Raw genomic sequence first — 26,562 nt, 5'->3', positions numbered from 1 at the left:
TGCTGACTAAATGGCCTCCTTAATTGGATCATTTGAGTAGCCAGCACACCTGTGCAGGTAGGGCATGACATGATAGGCAGCTGCCTTGATAGCGGGTGGGTGCTGAATGTTCCTAATTGACAAAATAAGATTAATGCTTATGAAGAAATATAAAATCTCATCCCTTCCCCAATATCGCGCCACACCCCTACCCCTTAATTCCCTGGTTGAACTTGATGGACATATGTCTTTTTTCGACCGTACTAACTATGTAACTATGTAACATAACATGGGGGGGGGGGGGGTCTCCTGGCTGTTCACACAGGTGTGTCATTGCTGTACATTGACCATGCATTGCTTCTGTGGTATTGCAAAGGCAAAGACAAATGCTTCCAGCCATCCATTGCACTAATGGATTGGTCATCAGCTGGCTGTCTATGTCCCGCATCAATATAGACCAAAGTACAGAGGGTTAGGCTATGCTATTGTGCACCTACCTGATGCATCAGAAGGTGCGAGGCCCTTGCTAAATTCTGTGCACAGACTTTGAGATCTATACTTTAGACTGTATCTAAACCTGCTCCAACATGGACTGACATTCTGGCCTACTTTCAGCCGATGCGACTTGTCTGTCGCTGAACAGTCGCTTTTTATGTATTCAGCACCTATGTATAATGTTGTAAAAATGCTCTAGAAGCTAAAGTCGCAGAAATGTCACACATATTTGGCCTGCAACTTTCTGTGCGACAAATTCAGACAGGAAAAATCAGTATAAATCCTTAGAAAATTATCCCCCAGTGTCTCCATCTGCTGGCGGTATTGAATAAGCATTGCTGCACTGATGGGGTATGCATTAGACGAAAAAAAAGAAGAAAAAGAAGAATAATACGCCCAGAAAAGAGGCGAAAAGGAGAAAAACGTAAAAAAACGTGAAAAAAAAGTAAGAGGAAGAGAAGGGAAAAAAAGGTGGAAATGGGTTTAAAAGTGATTTCGGCGGAGAAATATATATATATATATATATATATATATATATATATATATATACGCGCACACACACACATATATATAAACGTATTCTCCGTTGAGATATTGCAGCCGCTGCTGTGTCCAGGCCCAGGAGCCTTAGCACTGTGCTGTGATGTCACTCAATACCACTGACATCACTAGGTGTAAACAACATCTCTCCTTTGCTGTGTATGTGACTATGGAGCTGTTTGGTGATGTCGTCTATTATGGCCTTCATAGAAGCAACAGGAGATTGTTGCATCCATCTAGAACCCTCAGAACTACAGTGCTATGATGTCACTCACTTCCACAGGCCTTGCAGAGTGTAAACAACAACAACCCAGCTTTGTTGTGTATGTAACCATAGGGATTTGTGATGTCACCTAGAACCTTCACAGCAGCGACAGCTTTATGAGGAGCATCAGCACTGCTCTGCCTGAGCAGAACCATCACCGCCATAGGTTGTCAAATAACCCGGGTTTAACCCACACAGGTAAGTCCAATGGGGTGCAGGCATGTCCTCTATGCTTACAGCTTCCCGTGGGTGTTGGTTTGATACCGTTTGGGGACAGCCAAGGAGGCATCTGCAGGCAACAAAGGTAGGTGTGTGCTTGTGTGTGTGTTTCCTATGCAGATCCTAAGCCCAGTGTCACATGCAAGTAGGAGGAGTAAGAAGGGTTCCTGGCAAATCCGGGTTATGGATTGCATTTAAAAAGGCCCCGTGGGAGTGCAATGGGCCCCTGTCTTGCTGCTTAGCAATAATGGTATGGGTTTAGGTTCTGCTGTGTGTACTGGTGGTTGACTGCCCCCCAGCCCAGAGTGTGCATGGAAAATTGTCTGGCAGCCTCCCTGACAGCAAGCAGTGATAGTGCCCATGAAGGGCACCTTGTTGGGCCCGCCCCTTTCACGGTTATCGCTTCTCGGCCTTTTGGCTAAGATCAAGTGTAGTATCTGTTCTTATCAGTTTAATATCTGATACGTCCCCTATCTGGGGACCATATATTAAATGGATTTTTGAGAACGGGGGCCGATTTCGAAGCTTGCTTCCGTCGCCCTATGCATTGACCCGATATGGCAGTATCTTCGGGTACAGTGCACCACCCCCTTACAGGGTTAAAAAGAAAGATTCCTACTTTCATTGCTACCTGCTTGCTGGCTAGCCAGCTAGCCAGCCCTGTGGGCCTTGCTGCTGCTGCAGCCAAAAAACAAAAGGTGGTGCTGCTGCTGCTTCTGCTGCTTCTGCTTCTGCTTGTGTCTGGCCGCTGTTGGAGCGTCCAGGCACAGGACTTCTGCTGCTGCTGACTAAATGGCCTCCTTAATTGGATCATTTGAGTAGCCAGCACACCTGTGCAGGTAGGGCATGACATGATAGGCAGCTGCCTTGATAGCGGGTGGGTGCTGAATGTTCCTAATTGACAAAATAAGATTAATGCTTATGAAGAAATATAAAATCTCATCCCTTCCCCAATATCGCGCCACACCCCTACCCCTTAATTCCCTGGTTGAACTTGATGGACATATGTCTTTTTTCGACCGTACTAACTATGTAACTATGTAACATAACATGGGGGGGGGGGGGGTCACCTGGCTGTTCACACAGGTGTGTCATTGCTGTACATTGACCATGCATTGCTTCTGTGGTATTGCAAAGGCAAAGACAAATGCTTCCAGCCATCCATTGCACTAATAGATTGGTCATCAGCTGGCTGTCTATGTCCCGCATCAATATAGACCAAAGTACAGAGGGTTAGGCTATGCTATTGTGCACCTACCTGATGCATCAGAAGGTGCGAGGCCCTTGCTAAATTCTGTGCACAGACTTTGAGATCTATACTTTAGACTGTATCTAAACCTGCTCCAACATGGACTGACATTCTGGCCTACTTTTAGCCGATGCGACTTGTCTGTCGCTGAACAGTCGCTTTTTATGTATTCAGCACCTATGTATAATGTTGTAAAAATGCTCTAGAAGCTAAAGTCGCAGAAATGTCACACATATTTGGCCTGCAACTTTCTGTGCGACAAATTCAGACAGGAAAAATCAGTATAAATCCTTAGAAAATTATCCCCCTGTGTCTCCATCTGCTGGCGGTATTGAATAAGCATTGCTGCACTGATGGGGTATGCATTAGACGAAAAAAAAGAAGAAAAAGAAGAATAATACGCCCAGAAAAGAGGCGAAAAGGAGAAAAACGTAAAAAAACGTGAAAAAAAATGTAAGAGGAAGAGAAGGGAAAAAAAGGTGGAAATGGGTTTAAAAGTGATTTCGGCGGAGAAATATATATATATATATATATATATATATATATATATATATATATATACGCGCACACACACACACATATATATAAACGTATTCTCCGTTGAGATATTGCAGCCGCTGCTGTGTCCAGGCCCAGGAGCCTTAGCACTGTGCTGTGATGTCACTCAATACCACTGACATCACTAGGTGTAAACAACATCTTTCCTTTGCTGTGTATGTGACTATGGAGCTGTTTGGTGATGTCGTCTATTATGGCCTTCATAGAAGCAACAGGAGATTGTTGCATCCATCTAGAACCCTCAGAACTACAGTGCTATGATGTCACTCACTTCCACAGGCCTTGCAGAGTGTAAACAACAACAACCCAGCTTTGTTGTGTATGTAACCATAGGGATTTGTGATGTCACCTAGAACCTTCACAGCAGCGACAGCTTTATGAGGAGCATCAGCACTGCTCTGCCTGAGCAGAACCATCACCGCCATAGGTTGTCAAATAACCCGAGTTTAACCCACACAGGTAAGTCCAATGGGGTGCAGGCATGTCCTCTATGCTTACAGCTTCCCGTGGGTGTTGGTTTGATACCGTTTGGGGACAGCCAAGGAGGCATCTGCAGGCAACAAAGGTAGGTGTGTGCTTGTGTGTGTGTTTCCTATGCAGATCCTAAGCCCAGTGTCACATGCAAGTAGGAGGAGTAAGAAGGGTTCCTGGCAAATCCGGGTTATGGATTGCATTTAAAAAGGCCCCGTGGGAGTGCAATGGGCCCCTGTCTTGCTGCTTAGCAATAATGGTATGGGTTTAGGTTCTGCTGTGTGTACTGGTGGTTGACTGCCCCCCAGCCCAGAGTGTGCATGGAAAATTGTCTGGCAGCCTCCCTGACAGCAAGCAGTGATAGTGCCCATGAAGGGCACCTTGTTGGGCCCGCCCCTTTCACGGTTATCGCTTCTCGGCCTTTTGGCTAAGATCAAGTGTAGTATCTGTTCTTATCAGTTTAATATCTGATACGTCCCCTATCTGGGGACCATATATTAAATGGATTTTTGAGAACGGGGGCCGATTTCGAAGCTTGCTTCCGTCGCCCTATGCATTGACCCGATATGGCAGTATCTTCGGGTACAGTGCACCACCCCCTTACAGGGTTAAAAAGAAAGATTCCTACTTTCATTGCTACCTGCTTGCTGGCTAGCCAGCTAGCCAGCCCTGTGGGCCTTGCTGCTGCTGCAGCCAAAAAACAAAAGGTGGTGCTGCTGCTGCTTCTGCTGCTTCTGCTTCTGCTTGTGTCTGGCCGCTGTTGGAGCGTCCAGGCACAGGACTTCTGCTGCTGCTGACTAAATGGCCTCCTTAATTGGATCATTTGAGTAGCCAGCACACCTGTGCAGGTAGGGCATGACATGATAGGCAGCTGCCTTGATAGCGGGTGGGTGCTGAATGTTCCTAATTGACAAAATAAGATTAATGCTTATGAAGAAATATAAAATCTCATCCCTTCCCCAATATCGCGCCACACCCCTACCCCTTAATTCCCTGGTTGAACTTGATGGACATATGTCTTTTTTCGACCGTACTAACTATGTAACTATGTAACATAACATGGGGGGGGGGGGGGGTCACCTGGCTGTTCACACAGGTGTGTCATTGCTGTACATTGACCATGCATTGCTTCTGTGGTATTGCAAAGGCAAAGACAAATGCTTCCAGCCATCCATTGCACTAATGGATTGGTCATCAGCTGGCTGTCTATGTCCCGCATCAATATAGACCAAAGTACAGAGGGTTAGGCTATGCTATTGTGCACCTACCTGATGCATCAGAAGGTGCGAGGCCCTTGCTAAATTCTGTGCACAGACTTTGAGATCTATACTTTAGACTGTATCTAAACCTGCTCCAACATGGACTGACATTCTGGCCTACTTTTAGCCGATGCGACTTGTCTGTCGCTGAACAGTCGCTTTTTATGTATTCAGCACCTATGTATAATGTTGTAAAAATGCTCTAGAAGCTAAAGTCGCAGAAATGTCACACATATTTGGCCTGCAACTTTCTGTGCGACAAATTCAGACAGGAAAAATCAGTATAAATCCTTAGAAAATTATCCCCCAGTGTCTCCATCTGCTGGCGGTATTGAATAAGCATTGCTGCACTGATGGGGTATGCATTAGACGAAAAAAAAGAAGAAAAAGAAGAATAATACGCCCAGAAAAGAGGCGAAAAGGAGAAAAACGTAAAAAAACGTGAAAAAAAAGTAAGAGGAAGAGAAGGGAAAAAAAGGTGGAAATGGGTTTAAAAGTGATTTCGGCGGAGAAATATATATATATATATATATATATATATATATATATATATATACGCGCACACACACACACATATATATAAACGTATTCTCCGTTGAGATATTGCAGCCGCTGCTGTGTCCAGGCCCAGGAGCCTTAGCACTGTGCTGTGATGTCACTCAATACCACTGACATCACTAGGTGTAAACAACATCTTTCCTTTGCTGTGTATGTGACTATGGAGCTGTTTGGTGATGTCGTCTATTATGGCCTTCATAGAAGCAACAGGAGATTGTTGCATCCATCTAGAACCCTCAGAACTACAGTGCTATGATGTCACTCACTTCCACAGGCCTTGCAGAGTGTAAACAACAACAACCCAGCTTTGTTGTGTATGTAACCATAGGGATTTGTGATGTCACCTAGAACCTTCACAGCAGCGACAGCTTTATGAGGAGCATCAGCACTGCTCTGCCTGAGCAGAACCATCACCGCCATAGGTTGTCAAATAACCCGGGTTTAACCCACACAGGTAAGTCCAATGGGGTGCAGGCATGTCCTCTATGCTTACAGCTTCCCGTGGGTGTTGGTTTGATACCGTTTGGGGACAGCCAAGGAGGCATCTGCAGGCAACAAAGGTAGGTGTGTGCTTGTGTGTGTGTTTCCTATGCAGATCCTAAGCCCAGTGTCACATGCAAGTAGGAGGAGTAAGAAGGGTTCCTGGCAAATCCGGGTTATGGATTGCATTTAAAAAGGCCCCGTGGGAGTGCAATGGGCCCCTGTCTTGCTGCTTAGCAATAATGGTATGGGTTTAGGTTCTGCTGTGTGTACTGGTGGTTGACTGCCCCCCAGCCCAGAGTGTGCATGGAAAATTGTCTGGCAGCCTCCCTGACAGCAAGCAGTGATAGTGCCCATGAAGGGCACCTTGTTGGGCCCGCCCCTTTCACGGTTATCGCTTCTCGGCCTTTTGGCTAAGATCAAGTGTAGTATCTGTTCTTATCAGTTTAATATCTGATACGTCCCCTATCTGGGGACCATATATTAAATGGATTTTTGAGAACGGGGGCCGATTTCGAAGCTTGCTTCCGTCGCCCTATGCATTGACCCGATATGGCAGTATCTTCGGGTACAGTGCACCACCCCCTTACAGGGTTAAAAAGAAAGATTCCTACTTTCATTGCTACCTGCTTGCTGGCTAGCCAGCTAGCCAGCCCTGTGGGCCTTGCTGCTGCTGCAGCCAAAAAACAAAAGGTGGTGCTGCTGCTGCTTCTGCTGCTTCTGCTTCTGCTTGTGTCTGGCCGCTGTTGGAGCGTCCAGGCACAGGACTTCTGCTGCTGCTGACTAAATGGCCTCCTTAATTGGATCATTTGAGTAGCCAGCACACCTGTGCAGGTAGGGCATGACATGATAGGCAGCTGCCTTGATAGCGGGTGGGTGCTGAATGTTCCTAATTGACAAAATAAGATTAATGCTTATGAAGAAATATAAAATCTCATCCCTTCCCCAATATCGCGCCACACCCCTACCCCTTAATTCCCTGGTTGAACTTGATGGACATATGTCTTTTTTCGACCGTACTAACTATGTAACTATGTAACATAACATGGGGGGGGGGGGGGGGTCTCCTGGCTGTTCACACAGGTGTGTCATTGCTGTACATTGACCATGCATTGCTTCTGTGGTATTGCAAAGGCAAAGACAAATGCTTCCAGCCATCCATTGCACTAATGGATTGGTCATCAGCTGGCTGTCTATGTCCCGCATCAATATAGACCAAAGTACAGAGGGTTAGGCTATGCTATTGTGCACCTACCTGATGCATCAGAAGGTGCGAGGCCCTTGCTAAATTCTGTGCACAGACTTTGAGATCTATACTTTAGACTGTATCTAAACCTGCTCCAACATGGACTGACATTCTGGCCTACTTTCAGCCGATGCGACTTGTCTGTCGCTGAACAGTCGCTTTTTATGTATTCAGCACCTATGTATAATGTTGTAAAAATGCTCTAGAAGCTAAAGTCGCAGAAATGTCACACATATTTGGCCTGCAACTTTCTGTGCGACAAATTCAGACAGGAAAAATCAGTATAAATCCTTAGAAAATTATCCCCCAGTGTCTCCATCTGCTGGCGGTATTGAATAAGCATTGCTGCACTGATGGGGTATGCATTAGACGAAAAAAAAGAAGAAAAAGAAGAATAATACGCCCAGAAAAGAGGCGAAAAGGAGAAAAACGTAAAAAAACGTGAAAAAAAAGTAAGAGGAAGAGAAGGGAAAAAAAGGTGGAAATGGGTTTAAAAGTGATTTCGGCGGAGAAATATATATATATATATATATATATATATATATATATATATATACGCGCACACACACACATATATATAAACGTATTCTCCGTTGAGATATTGCAGCCGCTGCTGTGTCCAGGCCCAGGAGCCTTAGCACTGTGCTGTGATGTCACTCAATACCACTGACATCACTAGGTGTAAACAACATCTCTCCTTTGCTGTGTATGTGACTATGGAGCTGTTTGGTGATGTCGTCTATTATGGCCTTCATAGAAGCAACAGGAGATTGTTGCATCCATCTAGAACCCTCAGAACTACAGTGCTATGATGTCACTCACTTCCACAGGCCTTGCAGAGTGTAAACAACAACAACCCAGCTTTGTTGTGTATGTAACCATAGGGATTTGTGATGTCACCTAGAACCTTCACAGCAGCGACAGCTTTATGAGGAGCATCAGCACTGCTCTGCCTGAGCAGAACCATCACCGCCATAGGTTGTCAAATAACCCGGGTTTAACCCACACAGGTAAGTCCAATGGGGTGCAGGCATGTCCTCTATGCTTACAGCTTCCCGTGGGTGTTGGTTTGATACCGTTTGGGGACAGCCAAGGAGGCATCTGCAGGCAACAAAGGTAGGTGTGTGCTTGTGTGTGTGTTTCCTATGCAGATCCTAAGCCCAGTGTCACATGCAAGTAGGAGGAGTAAGAAGGGTTCCTGGCAAATCCGGGTTATGGATTGCATTTAAAAAGGCCCCGTGGGAGTGCAATGGGCCCCTGTCTTGCTGTTTCGCAATAATGGTATGGGTTTAGGTTCTGCTGTGTGTACTGGTGGTTGACTGACCCCCAGCCCAGAGTGTGCATGGAAAATTGTCTGGCAGCCTCCCTGACAGCAAGCAGTGATAGTGCCCATGAAGGGCACCTTGTTGGGCCCGCCCCTTTCACGGTTATCGCTTCTCGGCCTTTTGGCTAAGATCAAGTGTAGTATCTGTTCTTATCAGTTTAATATCTGATACGTCCCCTATCTGGGGACCATATATTAAATGGATTTTTGAGAACGGGGGCCGCTTTCGAAGCTTGCTTCCGTCGCCCTATGCATTGACCCGATATGGCAGTATCTTCGGGTACAGTGCACCACCCCCTTACAGGGTTAAAAAGAAAGATTCCTACTTTCATTGCTACCTGCTTGCTGGCTAGCCAGCTAGCCAGCCCTGTGGGCCTTGCTGCTGCTGCAGCCAAAAAACAAAAGGTGGTGCTGCTGCTGCTTCTGCTGCTTCTGCTTCTGCTTGTGTCTGGCCGCTGTTGGAGCGTCCAGGCACAGGACTTCTGCTGCTGCTGACTAAATGGCCTCCTTAATTGGATCATTTGAGTAGCCAGCACACCTGTGCAGGTAGGGCATGACATGATAGGCAGCTGCCTTGATAGCGGGTGGGTGCTGAATGTTCCTAATTGACAAAATAAGATTAATGCTTATGAAGAAATATAAAATCTCATCCCTTCCCCAATATCGCGCCACACCCCTACCCCTTAATTCCCTGGTTGAACTTGATGGACATATGTCTTTTTTCGACCGTACTAACTATGTAACTATGTAACATAACATGGGGGGGGGGGGGGTCTCCTGGCTGTTCACACAGGTGTGTCATTGCTGTACATTGACCATGCATTGCTTCTGTGGTATTGCAAAGACAAATGCTTCCAGCCATCCATTGCACTAATGGATTGGTCATCAGCTGGCTGTCTATGTCCCGCATCAATATAGACCAAAGTACAGAGGGTTAGGCTATGCTATTGTGCACCTACCTGATGCATCAGAAGGTGCGAGGCCCTTGCTAAATTCTGTGCACAGACTTTGAGATCTATACTTTAGACTGTATCTAAACCTGCTCCAACATGGACTGACATTCTGGCCTACTTTCAGCCGATGCGACTTGTCTGTCGCTGAACAGTCGCTTTTTATGTATTCAGCACCTATGTATAATGTTGTAAAAATGCTCTAGAAGCTAAAGTCGCAGAAATGTCACACATATTTGGCCTGCAACTTTCTGTGCGACAAATTCAGACAGGAAAAATCAGTATAAATCCTTAGAAAATTATCCCCCAGTGTCTCCATCTGCTGGCGGTATTGAATAAGCATTGCTGCACTGATGGGGTATGCATTAGACGAAAAAAAAGAAGAAAAAGAAGAATAATACGCCCAGAAAAGAGGCGAAAAGGAGAAAAACGTAAAAAAACGTGAAAAAAAAGTAAGAGGAAGAGAAGGGAAAAAAAGGTGGAAATGGGTTTAAAAGTGATTTCGGCGGAGAAATATATATATATATATATATATATATATATATATATATATATATATATACGCGCACACACACACATATATATAAACGTATTCTCCGTTGAGATATTGCAGCCGCTGCTGTGTCCAGGCCCAGGAGCCTTAGCACTGTGCTGTGATGTCACTCAATACCACTGACATCACTAGGTGTAAACAACATCTCTCCTTTGCTGTGTATGTGACTATGGAGCTGTTTGGTGATGTCGTCTATTATGGCCTTCATAGAAGCAACAGGAGATTGTTGCATCCATCTAGAACCCTCAGAACTACAGTGCTATGATGTCACTCACTTCCACAGGCCTTGCAGAGTGTAAACAACAACAACCCAGCTTTGTTGTGTATGTAACCATAGGGATTTGTGATGTCACCTAGAACCTTCACAGCAGCGACAGCTTTATGAGGAGCATCAGCACTGCTCTGCCTGAGCAGAACCATCACCGCCATAGGTTGTCAAATAACCCGGGTTTAACCCACACAGGTAAGTCCAATGGGGTGCAAGCATGTCCTCTATGCTTACAGCTTCCCGTGGGTGTTGGTTTGATACCGTTTGGGGACAGCCAAGGAGGCATCTGCAGGCAACAAAGGTAGGTGTGTGCTTGTGTGTGTGTTTCCTATGCAGATCCTAAGCCCAGTGTCACATGCAAGTAGGAGGAGTAAGAAGGGTTCCTGGCAAATCCGGGTTATGGATTGCATTTAAAAAGGCCCCGTGGGAGTGCAATGGGCCCCTGTCTTGCTGCTTAGCAATAATGGTATGGGTTTAGGTTCTGCTGTGTGTACTGGTGGTTGACTGCCCCCCAGCCCAGAGTGTGCATGGAAAATTGTCTGGCAGCCTCCCTGACAGCAAGCAGTGATAGTGCCCATGAAGGGCACCTTGTTGGGCCCGCCCCTTTCACGGTTATCGCTTCTCGGCCTTTTGGCTAAGATCAAGTGTAGTATCTGCTCACTTGGTCTGGTCAGAGGGTGTCTGGGGTACCCGGCTCCTTGGCCTGGGGGGATCGTCCTTCTTAACGGAGGGACTTCACCCCCCTGCTGCTATTAGGGAGCCGGCTTAGTCCCCAGACAACGGGAGGCGATCACCCTTCACTGCCCACTCTTTGGTGGGGGAGTGTTTTTCTGTCCCTGCCTGGACACGCCTATTGAAGATGGAAGACATCATGGACACCTCTCAATCTGTTGGAGAGGAGGTTCCTTTTTTTGGGAAGATCAAGAATGGGGTCCGGATCCTGCTGAAAGACCTTGAGAAGAAAAGAAGAGGACTTTCCTTTGTAATGGAGGAAATTCTTTTTGGAGTTTTGGAAATTGCAAAGACACAAATCCTTTCCATGTTGGAATTTCCAAAGAAAGGGTGCTTTGATGTTATTTTGGTTTCCGAAGAGGATTATGATTTATTTTGGAAGAAATTTGAGACAATCCAGTCTGATCCAGTGTGGGAGGGCGTGGAAGTCATTCCCCACTTTCCCAGGAGAGAAAGAATTTTAACGGTGAGGATGTATAGTCCTCACGTCCCTGAGGAGGATATTATAATTCTTTTGACCCAATTTTGTGAGGAAATTGCGCCACTTGGGAAAATTTATAATCAGTATGGAGTCTGGACAACAAAGTGGAGATTTAAAGTAAAGTTCAAGGAAGACGCAGATGGAAGAGTTCTTTATCCCCCTGCCCGTTTTAAAATAGGGGTTATCAATGGAGATATGTTTTTTGCAGGTATGCAGAATTTCTGTAGAAAATGCAAGAAATATGGCCATTTAAAGGAAGAGTGCACCTCAATGTGGTGCCAAAAATGCCAAAAAGAAGGTCATGAAATCGAATCCTGTAGCCAAAAAAGTAAATGTAATTTATGTAACAAAATTGGTCACATGTATGTGAACTGTCCAAAGAGGAAGAAGAAAAGAGAAGAAGAAGTTTCTGAACAAGAGCCAGAAATTAAAAGATCTGTGGTAACCCAAGAGCCAAAAATTGTTGGAAAAGAGATGATAGTAGAAGAAAAGAACATTGGAGAGCATAAGAGTAAAAAGAAAAATGAAGAGCCGGTGAGAGATTTAAGAGGATATTCAGGGTCTTTCCAAACTATTTTGGAGAGAGCTCCAGATGAGGAAAGAGAATTGTTCTTACAGGACCTGGATAATCTATTATCCACCTTTAAAGCCAAGTTGCCTGCAGTAAGAAACAAAGTTTATGATTCTTTTCGCCCTGACGTGGATCGATTTATGGTAACTTATAAAATACCGGCCTGGTTGGCCATCCCAGTAAAAAGGGAAATGGAAAAAGGAAGCTTAACCTATGGTTTAATTGATTACTTGGCAGTTTACGCCCGGAGAAAGGGAATGAATTTGTTATAATTTTGGAATGTTTATTATTTTTATTGTTGTTATAATATTTTATTTCAATTTGTCTTTTTTTAGGAATAAATAAAAGTGTTACCTGATGATGAACAAAACAATCGAGTCCATATAAGATCTTGGAGCTCTGATTGAGTTCTGAGGGCTAACTTAAAAAAAAATCTGTTCTTATCAGTTTAATATCTGATACGTCCCCTATCTGGGGACCATATATTAAATGGATTTTTGAGAACGGGGGCCGATTTCGAAGCTTGCTTCCGTCGCCCTATGCATTGACCCGATATGGCAGTATCTTCGGGTACAGTGCACCACCCCCTTACAGGGTTAAAAAGAAAGATTCCTACTTTCATTGCTACCTGCTTGCTGGCTAGCCAGCTAGCCAGCCCTGTGGGCCTTGCTGCTGCTGCAGCCAAAAAACAAAAGGTGGTGCTGCTGCTGCTTCTGCTGCTTCTGCTTCTGCTTCTGCTTGTGTCTGGCCGCTGTTGGAGCGTCCAGGCACAGGACTTCTGCTGCTGCTGACTAAATGGCCTCCTTAATTGGATCATTTGAGTAGCCAGCACACCTGTGCAGGTAGGGCATGACATGATAGGCAGCTGCCTTGATAGCGGGTGGGTGCTGAATGTTCCTAATTGACAAAATAAGATTAATGCTTATGAAGAAATATAAAATCTCATCCCTTCCCCAATATCGCGCCACACCCCTACCCCTTAATTCCCTGGTTGAACTTGATGGACATATGTCTTTTTTCGACCGTACTAACTATGTAACTATGTAACATAACATGGGGGGGGGGGGGGGGTCTCCTGGCTGTTCACACAGGTGTGTCATTGCTGTACATTGACCATGCATTGCTTCTGTGGTATTGCAAAGGCAAAGACAAATGCTTCCAGCCATCCATTGCACTAATGGATTGGTCATCAGCTGGCTGTCTATGTCCCGCATCAATATAGACCAAAGTACAGAGGGTTAGGCTATGCTATTGTGCACCTACCTGATGCATCAGAAGGTGCGAGGCCCTTGCTAAATTCTGTGCACAGACTTTGAGATCTATACTTTAGACTGTATCTAAACCTGCTCCAACATGGACTGACATTCTGGCCTACTTTCAGCCGATGCGACTTGTCTGTCGCTGAACAGTCGCTTTTTATGTATTCAGCACCTATGTATAATGTTGTAAAAATGCTCTAGAAGCTAAAGTCGCAGAAATGTCACACATATTTGGCCTGCAACTTTCTGTGCGACAAATTCAGACAGGAAAAATCAGTATAAATCCTTAGAAAATTATCCCCCAGTGTCTCCATCTGCTGGCGGTATTGAATAAGCATTGCTGCACTGATGGGGTATGCATTAGATGAAAAAAAAGAAGAAAAAGAAGAATAATACGCCCAGAAAAGAGGCGAAAAGGAGAAAAACGTAAAAAAACGTGAAAAAAAAGTAAGAGGAAGAGAAGGGAAAAAAAGGTGGAAATGGGTTTAAAAGTGATTTCGGCGGAGAAATATATATATATATATATATATATATATATATATATATATATATATATACGCGCACACACACACATATATATAAACGTATTCTCCGTTGAGATATTGCAGCCGCTGCTGTGTCCAGGCCCAGGAGCCTTAGCACTGTGCTGTGATGTCACTCAATACCACTGACATCACTAGGTGTAAACAACATCTCTCCTTTGCTGTGTATGTGACTATGGAGCTGTTTGGTGATGTCGTCTATTATGGCCTTCATAGAAGCAACAGGAGATTGTTGCATCCATCTAGAACCCTCAGAACTACAGTGCTATGATGTCACTCACTTCCACAGGCCTTGCAGAGTGTAAACAACAACAACCCAGCTTTGTTGTGTATGTAACCATAGGGATTTGTGATGTCACCTAGAACCTTCACAGCAGCGACAGCTTTATGAGGAGCATCAGCACTGCTCTGCCTGAGCAGAACCATCACCGCCATAGGTTGTCAAATAACCCGGGTTTAACCCACACAGGTAAGTCCAATGGGGTGCAGGCATGTCCTCTATGCTTACAGCTTCCCGTGGGTGTTGGTTTGATACCGTTTGGGGACAGCCAAGGAGGCATCTGCAGGCAACAAAGGTAGGTGTGTGCTTGTGTGTGTGTTTCCTATGCAGATCCTAAGCCCAGTGTCACATGCAAGTAGGAGGAGTAAGAAGGGTTCCTGGCAAATCCGGGTTATGGATTGCATTTAAAAAGGCCCCGTGGGAGTGCAATGGGCCCCTGTCTTGCTGCTTAGCAATAATGGTATGGGTTTAGGTTCTGCTGTGTGTACTGGTGGTTGACTGCCCCCCAGCCCAGAGTGTGCATGGAAAATTGTCTGGCAGCCTCCCTGACAGCAAGCAGTGATAGTGCCCATGAAGGGCACCTTGTTGGGCCCGCCCCTTTCACGGTTATCGCTTCTCGGCCTTTTGGCTAAGATCAAGTGTAGTATCTGTTCTTATCAGTTTAATATCTGATACGTCCCCTATCTGGGGACCATATATTAAATGGATTTTTGAGAACGGGGGCCGCTTTCGAAGCTTGCTTCCGTCGCCCTATGCATTGACCCGATATGGCAGTATCTTCGGGTACAGTGCACCACCCCCTTACAGGGTTAAAAAGAAAGATTCCTACTTTCATTGCTACCTGCTTGCTGGCTAGCCAGCTAGCCAGCCCTGTGGGCCTTGCTGCTGCTGCAGCCAAAAAACAAAAGGTGGTGCTGCTGCTGCTTCTGCTGCTTCTGCTTCTGCTTGTGTCTGGCCGCTGTTGGAGCGTCCAGGCACAGGACTTCTGCTGCTGCTGACTAAATGGCCTCCTTAATTGGATCATTTGAGTAGCCAGCACACCTGTGCAGGTAGGGCATGACATGATAGGCAGCTGCCTTGATAGCGGGTGGGTGCTGAATGTTCCTAATTGACAAAATAAGATTAATGCTTATGAAGAAATATAAAATCTCATCCCTTCCCCAATATCGCGCCACACCCCTACCCCTTAATTCCCTGGTTGAACTTGATGGACATATGTCTTTTTTCGACCGTACTAACTATGTAACTATGTAACATAACATGGGGGGGGGGGGGGTCTCCTGGCTGTTCACACAGGTGTGTCATTGCTGTACATTGACCATGCATTGCTTCTGTGGTATTGCAAAGACAAATGCTTCCAGCCATCCATTGCACTAATGGATTGGTCATCAGCTGGCTGTCTATGTCCCGCATCAATATAGACCAAAGTACAGAGGGTTAGGCTATGCTATTGTGCACCTACCTGATGCATCAGAAGGTGCGAGGCCCTTGCTAAATTCTGTGCACAGACTTTGAGATCTATACTTTAGACTGTATCTAAACCTGCTCCAACATGGACTGACATTCTGGCCTACTTTCAGCCGATGCGACTTGTCTGTCGCTGAACAGTCGCTTTTTATGTATTCAGCACCTATGTATAATGTTGTAAAAATGCTCTAGAAGCTAAAGTCGCAGAAATGTCACACATATTTGGCCTGCAACTTTCTGTGCGACAAATTCAGACAGGAAAAATCAGTATAAATCCTTAGAAAATTATCCCCCAGTGTCTCCATCTGCTGGCGGTATTGAATAAGCATTGCTGCACTGATGGGGTATGCATTAGACGAAAAAAAAGAAGAAAAAGAAGAATAATACGCCCAGAAAAGAGGCGAAAAGGAGAAAAACGTAAAAAAACGTGAAAAAAAAGTAAGAGGAAGAGAAGGGAAAAAAAGGTGGAAATGGGTTTAAAAGTGATTTCGGCGGAGAAATATATATATATATATATATATATATATATATATATATATATATACGCGCACACACACACATATATATAAACGTATTCTCCGTTGAGATATTGCAGCCGCTGCTGTGTCCAGGCCCAGGAGCCTTAGCACTGTGCTGTGATGTCACTCAATACCACTGACATCACTAGGTGTAAACAACATCTCTCCTTTGCTGTGTATGTGACTATGGAGCTGTTTGGTGATGTCGTCTATTATGGCCTTCATAGAAGCAACAGGAGATTGTTGCATCCATCTAGAACCCTCAGAACTACAGTGCTATGATGTCACTCACTTCCACAGGCCTTGCAGAGTGTAAACAACAACAACCCAGCTTTGTTGTGTATGTAACCATAGGGATTTGTGATGTCACCTAGAACCTTCACAGCAGCGACAGCTTTATGAGGAGCATCAGCACTGCTCTGCCTGAGCAGAACCATCACCGCCATAGGTTGTCAAATAACCCGGGTTTAACCCACACAGGTAAGTCCAATGGGGTGCAAGCATGTCCTCTATGCTTACAGCTTCCCGTGGGTGTTGGTTTGATACCGTTTGGGGACAGCCAAGGAGGCATCTGCAGGCAACAAAGGTAGGTGTGTGCTTGTGTGTGTGTTTCCTATGCAGATCCTAAGCCCAGTGTCACATGCAAGTAGGAGGAGTAAGAAGGGTTCCTGGCAAATCCGGGTTATGGATTGCATTTAAAAAGGCCCCGTGGGAGTGCAATGGGCCCCTGTCTTGCTGCTTAGCAATAATGGTATGGGTTTAGGTTCTGCTGTGTGTACTGGTGGTTGACTGCCCCCCAGCCCAGAGTGTGCATGGAAAATTGTCTGGCAGCCTCCCTGACAGCAAGCAGTGATAGTGCCCATGAAGGGCACCTTGTTGGGCCCGCCCCTTTCACGGTTATCGCTTCTCGGCCTTTTGGCTAAGATCAAGTGTAGTATCTGCTCACTTGGTCTGGTCAGAGGGTGTCTGGGGTACCCGGCTCCTTGGCCTGGGGGGATCGTCCTTCTTAACGGAGGGACTTCACCCCCCTGCTGCTATTAGGGAGCCGGCTTAGTCCCCAGACAACGGGAGGCGATCACCCTTCACTGCCCACTCTTTGGTGGGGGAGTGTTTTTCTGTCCCTGCCTGGACACGCCTATTGAAGATGGAAGACATCATGGACACCTCTCAATCTGTTGGAGAGGAGGTTCCTTTTTTTGGGAAGATCAAGAATGGGGTCCGGATCCTGCTGAAAGACCTTGAGAAGAAAAGAAGAGGACTTTCCTTTGTAATGGAGGAAATTCTTTTTGGAGTTTTGGAAATTGCAAAGACACAAATCCTTTCCATGTTGGAATTTCCAAAGAAAGGGTGCTTTGATGTTATTTTGGTTTCCGAAGAGGATTATGATTTATTTTGGAAGAAATTTGAGACAATCCAGTCTGATCCAGTGTGGGAGGGCGTGGAAGTCATTCCCCACTTTCCCAGGAGAGAAAGAATTTTAACGGTGAGGATGTATAGTCCTTACGTCCCTGAGGAGGATATTATAATTCTTTTGACCCAATTTTGTGAGGAAATTGCGCCACTTGGGAAAATTTATAATCAGTATGGAGTCTGGACAACAAAGTGGAGATTTAAAGTAAAGTTCAAGGAAGACGCAGATGGAAGAGTTCTTTATCCCCCTGCCCGTTTTAAAATAGGGGTTATCAATGGAGATATGTTTTTTGCAGGTATGCAGAATTTCTGTAGAAAATGCAAGAAATATGGCCATTTAAAGGAAGAGTGCACCTCAATGTGGTGCCAAAAATGCCAAAAAGAAGGTCATGAAATCGAATCCTGTAGCCAAAAAAGTAAATGTAATTTATGTAACAAAATTGGTCACATGTATGTGAACTGTCCAAAGAGGAAGAAGAAAAGAGAAGAAGAAGTTTCTGAACAAGAGCCAGAAATTAAAAGATCTGTGGTAACCCAAGAGCCAAAAATTGTTGGAAAAGAGATGATAGTAGAAGAAAAGAACATTGGAGAGCATAAGAGTAAAAAGAAAAATGAAGAGCCGGTGAGAGATTTAAGAGGATATTCAGGGTCTTTCCAAACTATTTTGGAGAGAGCTCCAGATGAGGAAAGAGAATTGTTCTTACAGGACCTGGATAATCTATTATCCACCTTTAAAGCCAAGTTGCCTGCAGTAAGAAACAAAGTTTATGATTCTTTTCGCCCTGACGTGGATCGATTTATGGTAACTTATAAAATACCGGCCTGGTTGGCCATCCCAGTAAAAAGGGAAATGGAAAAAGGAAGCTTAACCTATGGTTTAATTGATTACTTGGCAGTTTACGCCCGGAGAAAGGGAATGAATTTGTTATAATTTTGGAATGTTTATTATTTTTATTGTTGTTATAATATTTTATTTCAATTTGTCTTTTTTTAGGAATAAATAAAAGTGTTACCTGATGATGAACAAAACAATCGAGTCCATATAAGATCTTGGAGCTCTGATTGAGTTCTGAGGGCTAACTTAAAAAAAAATCTGTTCTTATCAGTTTAATATCTGATACGTCCCCTATCTGGGGACCATATATTAAATGGATTTTTGAGAACGGGGGCCGATTTCGAAGCTTGCTTCCGTCGCCCTATGCATTGACCCGATATGGCAGTATCTTCGGGTACAGTGCACCACCCCCTTACAGGGTTAAAAAGAAAGATTCCTACTTTCATTGCTACCTGCTTGCTGGCTAGCCAGCTAGCCAGCCCTGTGGGCCTTGCTGCTGCTGCAGCCAAAAAACAAAAGGTGGTGCTGCTGCTGCTTCTGCTGCTTCTGCTTCTGCTTCTGCTTGTGTCTGGCCGCTGTTGGAGCGTCCAGGCACAGGACTTCTGCTGCTGCTGACTAAATGGCCTCCTTAATTGGATCATTTGAGTAGCCAGCACACCTGTGCAGGTAGGGCATGACATGATAGGCAGCTGCCTTGATAGCGGGTGGGTGCTGAATGTTCCTAATTGACAAAATAAGATTAATGCTTATGAAGAAATATAAAATCTCATCCCTTCCCCAATATCGCGCCACACCCCTACCCCTTAATTCCCTGGTTGAACTTGATGGACATATGTCTTTTTTCGACCGTACTAACTATGTAACTATGTAACATAACATGGGGGGGGGGGGGGGGGTCTCCTGGCTGTTCACACAGGTGTGTCATTGCTGTACATTGACCATGCATTGCTTCTGTGGTATTGCAAAGGCAAAGACAAATGCTTCCAGCCATCCATTGCACTAATGGATTGGTCATCAGCTGGCTGTCTATGTCCCGCATCAATATAGACCAAAGTACAGAGGGTTAGGCTATGCTATTGTGCACCTACCTGATGCATCAGAAGGTGCGAGGCCCTTGCTAAATTCTGTGCACAGACTTTGAGATCTATACTTTAGACTGTATCTAAACCTGCTCCAACATGGACTGACATTCTGGCCTACTTTCAGCCGATGCGACTTGTCTGTCGCTGAACAGTCGCTTTTTATGTATTCAGCACCTATGTATAATGTTGTAAAAATGCTCTAGAAGCTAAAGTCGCAGAAATGTCACACATATTTGGCCTGCAACTTTCTGTGCGACAAATTCAGACAGGAAAAATCAGTATAAATCCTTAGAAAATTATCCCCCAGTGTCTCCATCTGCTGGCGGTATTGAATAAGCATTGCTGCACTGATGGGGTATGCATTAGATGAAAAAAAAGAAGAAAAAGAAGAATAATACGCCCAGAAAAGAGGCGAAAAGGAGAAAAACGTAAAAAAACGTGAAAAAAAAGTAAGAGGAAGAGAAGGGAAAAAAAGGTGGAAATGGGTTTAAAAGTGATTTCGGCGGAGAAATATATATATATATATATATATATATATATATATATATATATATATACGCGCACACACACACATATATATAAACGTATTCTCCGTTGAGATATTGCAGCCGCTGCTGTGTCCAGGCCCAGGAGCCTTAGCACTGTGCTGTGATGTCACTCAATACCACTGACATCACTAGGTGTAAACAACATCTCTCCTTTGCTGTGTATGTGACTATGGAGCTGTTTGGTGATGTCGTCTATTATGGCCTTCATAGAAGCAACAGGAGATTGTTGCATCCATCTAGAACCCTCAGAACTACAGTGCTATGATGTCACTCACTTCCACAGGCCTTGCAGAGTGTAAACAACAACAACCCAGCTTTGTTGTGTATGTAACCATAGGGATTTGTGATGTCACCTAGAACCTTCACAGCAGCGACAGCTTTATGAGGAGCATCAGCACTGCTCTGCCTGAGCAGAACCATCACCGCCATAGGTTGTCAAATAACCCGGGTTTAACCCACACAGGTAAGTCCAATGGGGTGCAGGCATGTCCTCTATGCTTACAGCTTCCCGTGGGTGTTGGTTTGATACCGTTTGGGGACAGCCAAGGAGGCATCTGCAGGCAACAAAGGTAGGTGTGTGCTTGTGTGTGTGTTTCCTATGCAGATCCTAAGCCCAGTGTCACATGCAAGTAGGAGGAGTAAGAAGGGTTCCTGGCAAATCCGGGTTATGGATTGCATTTAAAAAGGCCCCGTGGGAGTGCAATGGGCCCCTGTCTTGCTGCTTAGCAATAATGGTATGGGTTTAGGTTCTGCTGTGTGTACTGGTGGTTGACTGCCCCCCAGCCCAGAGTGTGCATGGAAAATTGTCTGGCAGCCTCCCTGACAGCAAGCAGTGATAGTGCCCATGAAGGGCACCTTGTTGGGCCCGCCCCTTTCACGGTTATCGCTTCTCGGCCTTTTGGCTAAGATCAAGTGTAGTATCTGTTCTTATCAGTTTAATATCTGATACGTCCCCTATCTGGGGACCATATATTAAATGGATTTTTGAGAACGGGGGCCGATTTCGAAGCTTGCTTCCGTCGCCCTATGCATTGACCCGATATGACAGTATCTTCGGGTACAGTGCACCACCCCCTTACAGGGTTAAAAAGAAAGATTCCTACTTTCATTGCTACCTGCTTGCTGGCTAGCCAGCTAGCCAGCCCTGTGGGCCTTGCTGCTGCTGCAGCCAAAAAACAAAAGGTGGTGCTGCTGCTGCTTCTGCTGCTTCTGCTTCTGCTTGTGTCTGGCCGCTGTTGGAGCGTCCAGGCACAGGACTTCTGCTGCTGCTGACTAAATGGCCTCCTTAATTGGATCATTTGAGTAGCCAGCACACCTGTGCAGGTAGGGCATGACATGATAGGCAGCTGCCTTGATAGCGGGTGGGTGCTGAATGTTCCTAATTGACAAAATAAGATTAATGCTTATGAAGAAATATAAAATCTCATCCCTTCCCCAATATCGCGCCACACCCCTACCCCTTAATTCCCTGGTTGAACTTGATGGACATATGTCTTTTTTCGACCGTACTAACTATGTAACTATGTAACATAACATGGGGGGGGGGGGGGGGTCTCCTGGCTGTTCACACAGGTGTGTCATTGCTGTACATTGACCATGCATTGCTTCTGTGGTATTGCAAAGGCAAAGACAAATGCTTCCAGCCATCCATTGCACTAATGGATTGGTCATCAGCTGGCTGTCTATGTCCCGCATCAATATAGACCAAAGTACAGAGGGTTAGGCTATGCTATTGTGCACCTACCTGATGCATCAGAAGGTGCGAGGCCCTTGCTAAATTCTGTGCACAGACTTTGAGATCTATACTTTAGACTGTATCTAAACCTGCTCCAACATGGACTGACATTCTGGCCTACTTTCAGCCGATGCGACTTGTCTGTCGCTGAACAGTCGCTTTTTATGTATTCAGCACCTATGTATAATGTTGTAAAAATGCTCTAGAAGCTAAAGTCGCAGAAATGTCACACATATTTGGCCTGCAACTTTCTGTGCGACAAATTCAGACAGGAAAAATCAGTATAAATCCTTAGAAAATTATCCCCCAGTGTCTCCATCTGCTGGCGGTATTGAATAAGCATTGCTGCACTGATGGGGTATGCATTAGAGGAAAAAAAAGAAGAAAAAGAAGAATAATACGCCCAGAAAAGAGGCGAAAAGGAGAAAAACGTAAAAAAAACGTGAAAAAAAAGTAAGAGGAAGAGAAGGGAAAAAAAGGTGGAAATGGGTTTAAAAGTGATTTCGGCGGAGAAATATATATATATATATATATATATATATATATATATATATATACGCGCACACACACACATATATATAAACGTATTCTCCGTTGAGATATTGCAGCCGCTGCTGTGTCCAGGCCCAGGAGCCTTAGCACTGTGCTGTGATGTCACTCAATACCACTGACATCACTAGGTGTAAACAACATCTCTCCTTTGCTGTGTATGTGACTATGGAGCTGTTTGGTGATGTCGTCTATTATGGCCTTCATAGAAGCAACAGGAGATTGTTGCATCCATCTAGAACCCTCAGAACTACAGTGCTATGATGTCACTCACTTCCACAGGCCTTGCAGAGTGTAAACAACAACAACCCAGCTTTGTTGTGTATGTAACCATAGGGATTTGTGATGTCACCTAGAACCTTCACAGCAGCGACAGCTTTATGAGGAGCATCAGCACTGCTCTGCCTGAGCAGAACCATCACCGCCATAGGTTGTCAAATAACCCGGGTTTAACCCACACAGGTAAGTCCAATGGGGTGCAGGCATGTCCTCTATGCTTACAGCTTCCCGTGGGTGTTGGTTTGATACCGTTTGGGGACAGCCAAGGAGGCATCTGCAGGCAACAAAGGTAGGTGTGTGCTTGTGTGTGTGTTTCCTATGCAGATCCTAAGCCCAGTGTCACATGCAAGTAGGAGGAGTAAGAAGGGTTCCTGGCAAATCCGGGTTATGGATTGCATTTAAAAAGGCCCCGTGGGAGTGCAATGGGCCCCTGTCTTGCTGCTTAGCAATAATGGTATGGGTTTAGGTTCTGCTGTGTGTACTGGTGGTTGACTGCCCCCCAGCCCAGAGTGTGCATGGAAAATTGTCTGGCAGCCTCCCTGACAGCAAGCAGTGATAGTGCCCATGAAGGGCACCTTGTTGGGCCCGCCCCTTTCACGGTTATCGCTTCTCGGCCTTTTGGCTAAGATCAAGTGTAGTATCTGCTCACTTGGTCTGGCTGGAAGGTTCCTGGGGTACCCGTGCCTTGGCCTTGGGGGATCGCTCTACCTATTTGGTGGAGCTTCACCCCCTTGCTGCTTTTGGGGTTACGGCTTACTCCCCAGGAAACGAGAGGTGATCACCAGGCAGCCACTGGGTCGCCTGGTTGCAAACAGAGGACGGAAGAAGATCTCGGCAGCTGAACAGACATGGCGGATATACCTGAATATGCTCGGGTCCAAAATGCTGTTCGATTTATCGTGGAGGAGCAAGCCAGAGAAGAAAAGAATCTGGACTTCTTAATTGTGGAGATCTTGTTTGGTCTGTTCCAAGTGCCAAGAATGGAGATCTTGACAGTCATGGATTACCCTCGAAAGGGGGTCTATGATGTTACTTTCAACAGCAAGTCTTTCTACAGAAAATTTTTGGAAACCTTGGAGAAAACCCGGAATCATCCAAAGATGGAAGGCATAAAATTGGTTGAGCACTTTGTGGACAATACCAAGCTGTTCACAGTTAAGATGTACTCGCCATACGCGAAAGAAAGTGACATCAAGCTCTTTTTGCAGGAATTTTGTGTGGAAGTAGAGGAAAGAGGTAAAGTCCTTAACCAACACCAGCTTTGGACAGGAAAATGGAAGTTCTTGTGCAGACTGAAAGAGGATGCGGGGGCGCCCGGAAGATTGCTGCTCCCACCAGCTCGGTTTAAAATAGGAAAGGACACAGGGGATTTATTTTTCCCAGAGATGGGAACTTTTTGCAAAAACTGCAAACAATACAGGCATGAAAGCTGTGGAAAGATAATATGTACCAAATGTCTGAAGGAAGGTCATGTCTTTTCTGAGTGTGGCCAAAGTAAGACCTGCAGGGCCTGTAAAAAGACTGGGCATTTCTTTAAAGACTGCCCGGAAAAATCTGAGGCTATGGAAGTTGGGGTGAAATTGAAGAGGAAGACAAAAGAAGAGAATATAGTTCCAGAGGCCAAAAAAGTTTCTGGCAAGAGCAAAGAAAAGTTGGACACAGGAAAAGAAATGGAAGAAGAAAGCGTAAGTGAGGCTTCTGAAGGGGAGCCAACAGAGGAATTAAAGAAAATAATTCTCAGTGAGTATTTTTCTGGATATTTGGGTGAGGTGCTAGACCAAGCCCCAAAGGAAGAAAAAGAAATATTTGTTCAAGACCTAGTAAAATTTAAAATAAAAGTGAATACCCGGCTTGAAACTGTGAGGGGAAAAATAATGCAGTCCATGAAGCCTGATGTAAGGCGCTTCATGGCGACCTACCAAGTGTCACCATGGTTGGCAGTCCCTGTCAAAGAAGCTTTGAAGAGTGGAGCTCTTCAATTCGGTTTAATTGATTATTTGGCAGTTTTCGCGTGGAGAAAGGGTTTCATTTTGGATTAAGGTTTATTTGAGTTATTGTTGTTAGTTGTTTTGTTGTTTTAATTTGTTTTATTCTGGAAATAAATAAAAATAAAAAAAATAAAAAGTTACCTGATGATGAGCACAAAAATCTAGTTCATATGAGATCTTAGAACTATGATTTAGTTCTGAGGGAAACTTAAAAAAAATCTGTTCTTATCAGTTTAATATCTGATACGTCCCCTATCTGGGGACCATATATTAAATGGATTTTTGAGAACGGGGGCCGATTTCGAAGCTTGCTTCCGTCGCCCTATGCATTGACCCGATATGGCAGTATCTTCGGGTACAGTGCACCACCCCCTTACAGGGTTAAAAAGAAAGATTCCTACTTTCATTGCTACCTGCTTGCTGGCTAGCCAGCTAGCCAGCCCTGTGGGCCTTGCTGCTGCTGCAGCCAAAAAACAAAAGGTGGTGCTGCTGCTGCTGCTTCTGCTGCTTCTGCTTCTGCTTGTGTCTGGCCGCTGTTGGAGCGTCCAGGCACAGGACTTCTGCTGCTGCTGACTAAATGGCCTCCTTAATTGGATCATTTGAGTAGCCAGCACACCTGTGCAGGTAGGGCATGATATGATAGGCAGCTGCCTTGATAGCGGGTGGGTGCTGAATGTTCCTAATTGACAAAATAAGATTAATGCTTATGAAGAAATATAAAATCTCATCCCTTCCCCAATATCGCGCCACACCCCTACCCCTTAATTCCCTGGTTGAACTTGATGGACATATGTCTTTTTTCGACCGTACTAACTATGTAACTATGTAACATAACATGGGGGGGGGGGGGGGGTCTCCTGGCTGTTCACACAGGTGTGTCATTGCTGTACATTGACCATGCATTGCTTCTGTGGTATTGCAAAGGCAAAGACAAATGCTTCCAGCCATCCATTGCACTAATGGATTGGTCATCAGCTGGCTGTCTATGTCCCGCATCAATATAGACCAAAGTACAGAGGGTTAGGCTATGCTATTGTGCACCTACCTGATGCATCAGAAGGTGCGAGGCCCTTGCTAAATTCTGTGCACAGACTTTGAGATCTATACTTTAGACTGTATCTAAACCTGCTCCAACATGGACTGACATTCTGGCCTACTTTCAGCCGATGCGACTTGTCTGTCGCTGAACAGTCGCTTTTTATGTATTCAGCACCTATGTATAATGTTGTAAAAATGCTCTAGAAGCTAAAGTCGCAGAAATGTCACACATATTTGGCCTGCAACTTTCTGTGCGACAAATTCAGACAGGAAAAATCAGTATAAATCCTTAGAAAATTATCCCCCAGTGTCTCCATCTGCTGGCGGTATTGAATATGCATTGCTGCACTGATGGGGTATGCATTAGACGGAAAAAAAGAAGAAAAAGAAGAATAATACGCCCAGAAAAGAGGCGAAAAGGAGAAAAACGTAAAAAAACGTGAAAAAAAAGTAAGAGGAAGAGAAGGGAAAAAAAGGTGGAAATGGGTTTAAAAGTGATTTCGGCGGAGAAATATATATATATATATATATATATATATATATATATATATATACGCGCACACACACACATATATATAAACGTATTCTCCGTTGAGATATTGCAGCCGCTGCTGTGTCCAGGCCCAGGAGCCTTAGCACTGTGCTGTGATGTCACTCAATACCACTGACATCACTAGGTGTAAACAACATCTCTCCTTTGCTGTGTATGTGACTATGGAGCTGTTTGGTGATGTCGTCTATTATGGCCTTCATAGAAGCAACAGGAGATTGTTGCATCCATCTAGAACCCTCAGAACTACAGTGCTATGATGTCACTCACTTCCACAGGCCTTG

The 26,562-nt window shown here is 44.9% G+C and overlaps 9 non-coding genes and 3 pseudogenes across 9 annotated transcripts; all 12 read left to right on the top strand.

The window, feature by feature from the left end:
* The first annotated feature begins 1,896 nt into the window (after positions 1-1,896).
* Positions 1,897-2,087, top strand: LOC130314691 (U2 spliceosomal RNA). The gene has a single exon (XR_008862328.1). It is a non-coding gene; the product is annotated as a U2 spliceosomal RNA (small nuclear RNA).
* Positions 2,088-4,183: 2,096 nt separating this feature from the next.
* LOC130314690 (U2 spliceosomal RNA) lies at positions 4,184-4,374 on the top strand. The gene has a single exon (XR_008862327.1). It is a non-coding gene; the product is annotated as a U2 spliceosomal RNA (small nuclear RNA).
* A 2,092-nt stretch (positions 4,375-6,466) lies between these two features.
* Positions 6,467-6,657, top strand: LOC130314689 (U2 spliceosomal RNA). The gene has a single exon (XR_008862326.1). It is a non-coding gene; the product is annotated as a U2 spliceosomal RNA (small nuclear RNA).
* Positions 6,658-8,748: 2,091 nt separating this feature from the next.
* LOC130314695 (U2 spliceosomal RNA) lies at positions 8,749-8,939 on the top strand. The gene has a single exon (XR_008862332.1). It is a non-coding gene; the product is annotated as a U2 spliceosomal RNA (small nuclear RNA).
* Positions 8,940-11,028: 2,089 nt separating this feature from the next.
* On the top strand, positions 11,029-11,165 carry LOC130314712 (U2 spliceosomal RNA; annotated as a pseudogene).
* Positions 11,166-12,600: 1,435 nt separating this feature from the next.
* LOC130314709 (U2 spliceosomal RNA) lies at positions 12,601-12,784 on the top strand. Its single transcript, XR_008862344.1, has one exon. It is a non-coding gene; the product is annotated as a U2 spliceosomal RNA (small nuclear RNA).
* A 2,103-nt stretch (positions 12,785-14,887) lies between these two features.
* LOC130314683 (U2 spliceosomal RNA) lies at positions 14,888-15,078 on the top strand. The gene has a single exon (XR_008862321.1). It is a non-coding gene; the product is annotated as a U2 spliceosomal RNA (small nuclear RNA).
* Positions 15,079-17,163: 2,085 nt separating this feature from the next.
* LOC130314711 (U2 spliceosomal RNA) lies at positions 17,164-17,300 on the top strand (annotated as a pseudogene).
* Positions 17,301-18,735: 1,435 nt separating this feature from the next.
* On the top strand, positions 18,736-18,919 carry LOC130314706 (U2 spliceosomal RNA). Its single transcript, XR_008862342.1, has one exon. It is a non-coding gene; the product is annotated as a U2 spliceosomal RNA (small nuclear RNA).
* A 2,102-nt stretch (positions 18,920-21,021) lies between these two features.
* On the top strand, positions 21,022-21,212 carry LOC130314705 (U2 spliceosomal RNA). The gene has a single exon (XR_008862341.1). It is a non-coding gene; the product is annotated as a U2 spliceosomal RNA (small nuclear RNA).
* Positions 21,213-23,304: 2,092 nt separating this feature from the next.
* On the top strand, positions 23,305-23,457 carry LOC130314713 (U2 spliceosomal RNA; annotated as a pseudogene).
* Positions 23,458-24,876: 1,419 nt separating this feature from the next.
* On the top strand, positions 24,877-25,061 carry LOC130314710 (U2 spliceosomal RNA). The gene has a single exon (XR_008862345.1). It is a non-coding gene; the product is annotated as a U2 spliceosomal RNA (small nuclear RNA).
* Positions 25,062-26,562: the final 1,501 nt, after the last annotated feature.

This window comes from Hyla sarda, unplaced genomic scaffold, assembly GCF_029499605.1.
Source record: "Hyla sarda isolate aHylSar1 unplaced genomic scaffold, aHylSar1.hap1 scaffold_1845, whole genome shotgun sequence".
NCBI lineage: Eukaryota > Metazoa > Chordata > Amphibia > Anura > Hylidae > Hyla > Hyla sarda.
This window is presented reverse-complemented; position numbering and strand designations above follow the sequence as displayed.